Here is a 7762-nt window from a genome sequence, read left to right on the forward strand (position 1 = left end):
AATGGCAGAACCCCCTCTACCTGATAAGGTCTTGGAGAAGAGGAGCTCAATGCACATCCTGATAGAATACACATGGCAACATTTCTTCACATTTCTAAGTGATCTTGTCGGGCTAGGATTTAAAGGTCTGAAGGGAATGTAAAAATAAGCTTGGAAAACATATGCCATATGGACATTAAAGGATTACTCTTCACTTTCTGGCTATGAAATGACTAATTAACTATTTGCAGCTGAAATGTGTGGGATCTTTTTCAGAAAATGGATTATCTCTCCCTCACAGAGCATATTGATTAGAGACATAATCTAGACTGTCTGGGAATAGTTTCTCTGCAGCAGAACAAATCACACCCTTCAGTACACTCCTTAAATTTAGACATATCTTGTCACATTTATTTAAATGGTTTGGCTCTGGAGATTTTTTCCCTTCAGGGGTGCCACATGTACAATTTAGCTATTATTTTTCTCAAAAGGCAGTGTGAGGTAATAGGAAGAACAATTCCAAGTTCTGTCACCTACTAGTCATATAACCTTATGCAAGTTGCTTAACCTTTCTCAGCAGGAGTTTCTTCATTTATTGATTAACGAGGATTTGTGAGAATTACGTGAGACAATGTTTTTAACTCTGTGCCTGTATATAGTGTATGATCAAGAGTGATTACTTGGCCCCCGGACACCCTTTCAGCTCAGTAATGAGGTTACTCTTAAGGTTCACCCTTCAGCCAAAGATAGAACAGGCCCTTGGAAAAAAAATAAGACTAAATGGGCACACCATCCCTGGGCAGGGACTGGAAGGCAGGAGGGAACAGGCAAGCTGGTAATAGGGAACCCAGGATTGAGAAGGGGGAGTGATGCATTGTCGTGGGGTTGTTAACCAATGTCATAGGACAACGTGTGTACTGTTTGATGAGAAACTAGTTTGTTCTGTAAACCTTCATCCAAAGTACAATTAGAAAAAGGAAAAAAAAGATTACTATTGTTAATAAAAGAACTCTGTATAATAAAGATGTATAATTTATCAACAATCCTCTGATAATAGCTTTTTTCTTTAGCATTTATTATTTCCTACTGATGCCACAACAAAACCATAATGTAACTTTAAATGGATCATACATCTAAGGAATAGTGTTCCTTCCATTATTGCCTTGAAGGCAAATTAAGACCTAACAGTAACAGAACTATAACTGATGACACTCTTAAATAATTCAATTTAGATTTATTTTTTAAAAAGTCAGGTGAACTTTAACATTTTTATTTATTCTATCCTCTGAGAATAAAATATAAAACTTTTCTGCTTGAGACTAATGAAAGAATCTGATAGAGAAAACAAAAAAATGTCTCAATCTCTCATCTTAGTGACAATACAAAAAATACAAATCCTTTGGTTCAATTCCAAACCTGTCACTGGCCTTAAGTATGAATATAGGGGAATCACCAAACTTCCAGTTTTGGCCATCCATTTGCAGGCAGAGCGTGAAATAATTTATAGTAGAGTATTAGTGAAACAGGAAGCTAGTTCATCAAATATTCTCACGCTCAATGTATGGTTTATTAAAATCTTTATTAAATACTTTAGTCAATTGTCTCTGCCTTTTCAAGTATAAATATGTTGTAGGTAACTGTTTCTGTGACTGATAATTCAAGATCTTGCCATTATCTATCAGTTAGCAATAAATTTTCCCTACGGAGTTCCACAGAAATGAAGACTGTGATAAATCAGCCCGAATGTGTCCCAACCTTAGCACAGTTCCTGGTTCTATTCTCTAGTGAATTACTTCTCTTTCCTAAGAGGGCATACACTATACACACAGTTAATTATAAGCACTGGTTCATCATTTGACGCTTTATTACACTGTGTCATGAGCATTCATGAAATGTTCTTTGAGGGTCAACTTTAAAAACACTACTGAATGTACATTGATAGCTACATACTCAGAGTCTAAAGCAGTTTGCTATTATCTCTTACTAGTTTGTTACAAGGTAAAGTGGGAGCACTTCAGCTGGCCACCTTTCCATGCCACAGTCATACATTCGAAAATGCTAAGTATCATACTGGGTCCTCCACGAGGTACTGGTTTACAAAGCCCCTGCTCTCAGGGTGAAGGCACAAGTATAAGGGATTACTCTACACTAATAGGGTCGCTATGAGTCGGAATCGACTTGACAGCAGTGGGTTTGTTTTTTTGGTTTAAGAGGAGCCCGGTGGTACAGTGGTTAGGTGCTGTGGCTGTTAACCAAAAGGTCAGCAGCTTGAATCCACCAGATGCTCCTTGAAAACCCTATGGGGAAGTTCTACTCTGTCCTATAGGGTGACTATGAGTCAGAATCGACTCAATGGCAGTAAGTTTTTACACTAATAAGTGGTAGTCATTCATCAAATATTTATCTAACACCTATTATGTGCAAGGAAACCCTGGTGGAATAGTGGTTAAGTGCTATGTCTGCTAACCAAAAGGCTGGCAGTTCAAATCCACCAAACGCTCCTCAGAAACTATGGGGCACTTATACTCTGTCCTACAGGGTCGCTGTGAGTCAGAATTGACTTGACGGCAATGAGTTTGGTTTATTACATGCAAGGTGCTGTTCCAGGCTTTACGGATACAACAGCAAACTAAACGAAGATTCCTGCCCCCATGAAGCTTAATATTTTAATGTGCCATAATACGTATGGGATGCCACAGAAACCCAGATGAAGAAAACCTAAAAGGGTCCAGGAAGCCTTTCCAGAGGAGGTGATGCTTCGGCAGAGTTTGGAATGACAAAAGAAGCTGCTAGATAAAGGTACTCTAGGCCAAATGAACAACATGGGAAGTAGGAAACTACTGACAGGTTGTAAAGCTGCTGCTTTATTGAAAACTACATAATATCACTGAAAGATTTAAGCGATGAGTGTCATGATTCTACTTATATTTTAGAGAGCTCACTCTGCCTGCAGTACAAACAACGGACTGTGGAGAGGCCAGAGAGACTAATTAAGCAGTTGGTGCCATAATCTTGGTTGCAGAGTAGGAATGGAGAAGATAAAAATTTATTCTAGGCATGCTGAAAAGCTTGACTGTACAGGACTTTACAAATGATTAGGACAGGAAAAGATTAATGGGAGGATCTAGGAGATTCCCAGGTTTCTGGCTATAAATGCAACTCCTTGAGTCACTGGTATTGACAAAAACTCTTCTTCAATTAAACATTGGGGAACTTTTACAGCACATTGAAGAAGTCTAAGATTAAGTCACCTTCCCAGCCACTCTGATCCCTTCATCAGTCTCTGAGTTAAAGAAGGTCCAATAAATAACTGCCAGCTCTGAGGATTTTGGTCACTAAGAATGAGCAGTTTATCAACGCGGACTCAGGGCTTGTTATTATCTTCATTTTGGCTATACAACCTGCAGAGGAGATACAGTGGAAATGTGGCTAAATAGGCTTTGGATAAGAGAAAGTAAAAAGAGCAGTCTGGGGACACTTGCCCAACTTGCATTCCCCTTCCGTCTGGAAACAATACTGTAATTTTCAATAGAGAAACTATACTTTTCCATTTTCTGTCATTTAGTTATTGTAGGGCTGAGCCCACTCCATCAATGAGCAGAAGACCTAGCTAATAAGAGAAATGGGGCGTGGGTATATGATTAAAGCAGGGCCAATCAGCACCAGGACATGCTGGAATTTAAAAAAGAAGAAAAGCTGTCTCTCTTTGGCATGACTAAACTGGTAGCTATAAATCTGGAATTTCTGGGAGCCACCTTGATCTCCTAAGTAGAGAGCCTGCCTGAGAATGAAGCCAACCCAGAGGAAAACAGAACCCAAAAATGGAGATGCTCTGATCACATTGTTTGAACAGAGGATCCAGCCATACATGATGTCTATTCTATCCTTGGATTTTTCTGTCAAGTGCGACAGTTTTCAGTTAAGCTTCTGTTACATGCAACTGAAAGTCCTTCTTGCCTCACAGATGGCAAGGAGATAAGTCTTTTTTCTGTATTTCCTGAACTAGTACTATTTTTTTCATCTTTTTTTCTCCTCTCCTTGCCCCCTCCCCTCCCTGTCCTCTCCTCTCCTCCTCTGCCAAACATTTTTACAAAATAGTAGTATCCTTTTACATTTCTACCAGCAGAGTATGAGAGTTCTAGTTGCTCCATATCCTCACCAAAGTTTATCATGGTAGCCTTAAAAACAAAGGGAGTCATGTGGGTAACCTATTAAGTAACCTCATCCCATGACTACTGATGAATACTTTGGAGTCACCCCTGAGCAGTGTTTCTCAACCTTTTAAAACTTGGTGTGGTCAGTCTTTTTTAATATTAGACATTCTAATAGATATGTAGCAATATTTCATTGCGGGTTTAATTTGAATTTCCCCAATGTCAATTGATATTGAGCTTTTTTTGATGTGTGTATTTTCTATCCTGATATCTTCTTTGTTGAAGTGTGTGTTCAAATCTTTTGTTGATTTTTATTGGGTTGTTTGTTTTCTTTAGTTTTAAGAATCCTTTATATAATCTGGATACCAGTCTCAATACCAATATTAGACATGTGATTTGCAAATATTTTCTCTCAGTCTGTCATTTATCTTTTCATACTCTTAACAATAAATTTTGAGAAGAGATGTTCTTAATTTTAAAATGAAATTGCACTTCCGATGTCATCTCTAAGAAATCTTTGCTTAACCCAAAGTCGCAAAAATTTTCTCCTGTTGTCTTCTAAATGTTTTATAATTTATACTTTTAGGTTTTAAATTTAGATTCACAATTCATTTGAGTTAACTCCTAATATGGTGAAAGATAATAAGCAAAGGTTTTGTTTGTTTTTGTATATGATGTCCAATTGTTCCAGCACTAGCTATTTCTCTACTGAATTGTAACTTAAAACAGCATGCTTCTATTTCTCCCCTCCCAGTCTGTGTGCTTCACTGTCATACATTTTACTTCTACATATACTATAAACCCCACAGTGCACTGTTATCGTTTTTGTTTAAAGTCAATTATCTTCCCAACAGATTTAAATAATAAGAAAAAAATTTTTATACTTATCAGCATAGTTACCATTTCTGAAGTTCTTCGTTCCTCTGTGTATATTCAGATCACTGGTATTATTTTCTTCTACCTGATGAACTTCCTCTAACATTTCTTATAAGCCAGGTCTGCTGGTGATTTTTTTCCAGCTTTTGTATGTCTAAAATGTCTATATTTTGTCTTCATTAGGATCTCTTTCCAATTTCTTTAAAATCTTTCCCTTCCCTTGCTGTGCCATTGTCTTAGTTCAGGTGGTCATTTCTCTCATAGACTGTTACTATAGCTTGCAAATTGGTTTTTCACTAGTCTCAGGCCCCTCCATTTCATCCTGGTCTACCCCACTTCAAGAGACCGAACTGAACAGAAACATGACATTGTCTCCCTTTTACTTAAAATATTGTGTACAGTTACCAATACCTATAGGATAAAGTCCAAACTCCCCAGCACATCAGTAAGGTGCTTAATGATTTAGCCCTATTAACTTCCCGCTAACTGAAAGCATAACCTTACCCCTCTAGTCTTAGCAAATTCATATAAACTCTTGCTACATGCAGTTGTCTCAGCCTAGAATGCACTCCCTGTAGCTTCAGATTGGAAAACTGCAAGTAAGCTTCTAGATAAGAGTTCATTATTGTGCCCTCTATTGTATATTCTTATTCCCACCTCCCTTGTGTGTGCTCTTAAAGCACCACGTTCATTCAAGCATTAGCTTTTAGCAATAGTTTTAGAACAGTCTGATTTTCCCCATGGGACTATTAAGGTCCTTGAGGCCAGTAATTTTATAGCTGTACCCTCAGTCCTTCAGAATATCTGCCCGAATTCAAGAATGGATGAACACCTCCTCCCTGAAGCTTCCCTGACCACTTTCTAGGCAAGAAAATGATTAATTGGTCCTTTCTTCTGTTCTTTAACACATTCCATATATTTCGAGTATAGTACTTATTATTTTATGTGTCTGTTTCCCCAGTGGAAACCCTGGTGGTGTACCAGTTAAGTGTTATGGCTGCTAACCAAAACGCTGGCAGTTTGAATCCACCAGATGCTCCTACGGGCAGCTCTACTCTGTCCTTTAGGGTCGCTATGAGTTGGAATCGATTCGATGGCAACAGGTTTGGTTTGGTTTAGTTCCTAAATACAGTCTGTAAACAGAGACCATTTTTTTCTACTCTTGTAGTTTCTGGGCTTAGCAAAGCCCTAGTGGCACAATGGCTAAGCACTCAGCAGCTAACTGAAAAGTCCGCGGTTCCAACCCACAAACCACTCTGGCAGAAAAGACCTGGCGATCTCCTCCTGTAAAGATTGCGACCTAGGAAACCCTATGGGGAAGTTCTCTGGCCTATATAGGGTCTCTGAGTTGAAATTGACTTGATGGCACTCAACAATATACTTACTGCAAGAATGAAAATCTTGAAAGCATGCCTCCCAAATGTGTAGGTGATACTATAATTAATAGGCTGAATGCCAGGCTCTTGATTCAAAATACTTGCATTTTTTTCAATGACATAGAAAGGCTGGAATGATGAACCCATACTAACTAGAGGAAATTTAACACAGAGAAGTATAAAGTTTCAAATTTAGGGACAAGTTCGGAGCCCTGGTGGCGCAGTGGTTAAGAGCTATGGTTGCAAACCAAAACATCGGCAGTTTGAATCCACCAGCCGCTTCCTGGAGACCCTGTGGGGCAGTTCTGCTCTGTTCTATAGAGTTGCTATGAGTTGGAATCAACTTGACAGCAACACGTTTGGGTTTTGGATGAATGAAAACAAACAAAAACCACTGTTACACATTAATAAAGCACAGCAGTTGGAGCACAGGAGTTGAGTCTCATCATACCATAAGCTCTTTAGACACATTTTGGGTATTTTGTAACTTAAAGAGCACATCAACAAAATAAAGATATTTCAGAAGTGGGTGTACGGGCTCTTTAGTGGCATGAAAACCACAATCATGCGTAACAGTCGGAAGGACAGAGAATGCCTAGCTTGAGGGGTGGAGGGGAAGGAAAGGTGAGAACAAAGGTGTGAGTTAAGGATGCTCACATTTCGGTTTTACCTAGTTTAGATTATTAGTGCTCGTTCATCTTCCTTATTTTACAAATGAGAAAAATAAGGCCCAGAGAGTTCAGTGGAGTTGCCTGAGGTCAGTCAGCTAACAGATCTGGGACTTAAATTCAGGTCCATTATACCAAGCTGCTGGAAGAGGTGGACTCCTTTAAAATGATTTTTATCTTTATAGCATTTCCCTTTTTTTTTTTTTTACCCCTAAATGTATCAAATAGATCTTCAGTCCTACAGATTCCAGCTAATCATAAGCCCTCTGTCATCACTGGGACTATGTCGGTAGATGGACAAGAAAGTTTTGTTAGGTTGGAGTTTAGACTTGAAAGCTTATCATATCTCTTCAGATTCTAAGAGTCTACAATTCTATAACAAAATACAATCCTTTGAATTAATGTATAACTACTTTATAATAAAGCAATGTAGTTTGGGGTCTGGTGTCAAACTGCCAGACTGTCTGGGTTCCATTTTCTGCCCTACCACTTACCAGCTGAGAGACCTTGGGCACATTATTTAACCTCTCTATGTCTCAGTTTCCTCATTTGTAAAATGGAGATAATAATACTTATAAAGCTGTTGTGAGGAATAAATGGGATTATATATGGCAAAGAGCTAGCAAATATAACTCAACAAATATCAGCTCCAACTGTATGTACCAAAAAAAAAAAAAAAAAAACCCATTGCCGTCCAGTGGATTCCGAC

This window comes from Loxodonta africana, chromosome 10 (genome assembly GCF_030014295.1).
Source record: "Loxodonta africana isolate mLoxAfr1 chromosome 10, mLoxAfr1.hap2, whole genome shotgun sequence".
Lineage (NCBI taxonomy): Eukaryota > Metazoa > Chordata > Mammalia > Proboscidea > Elephantidae > Loxodonta > Loxodonta africana.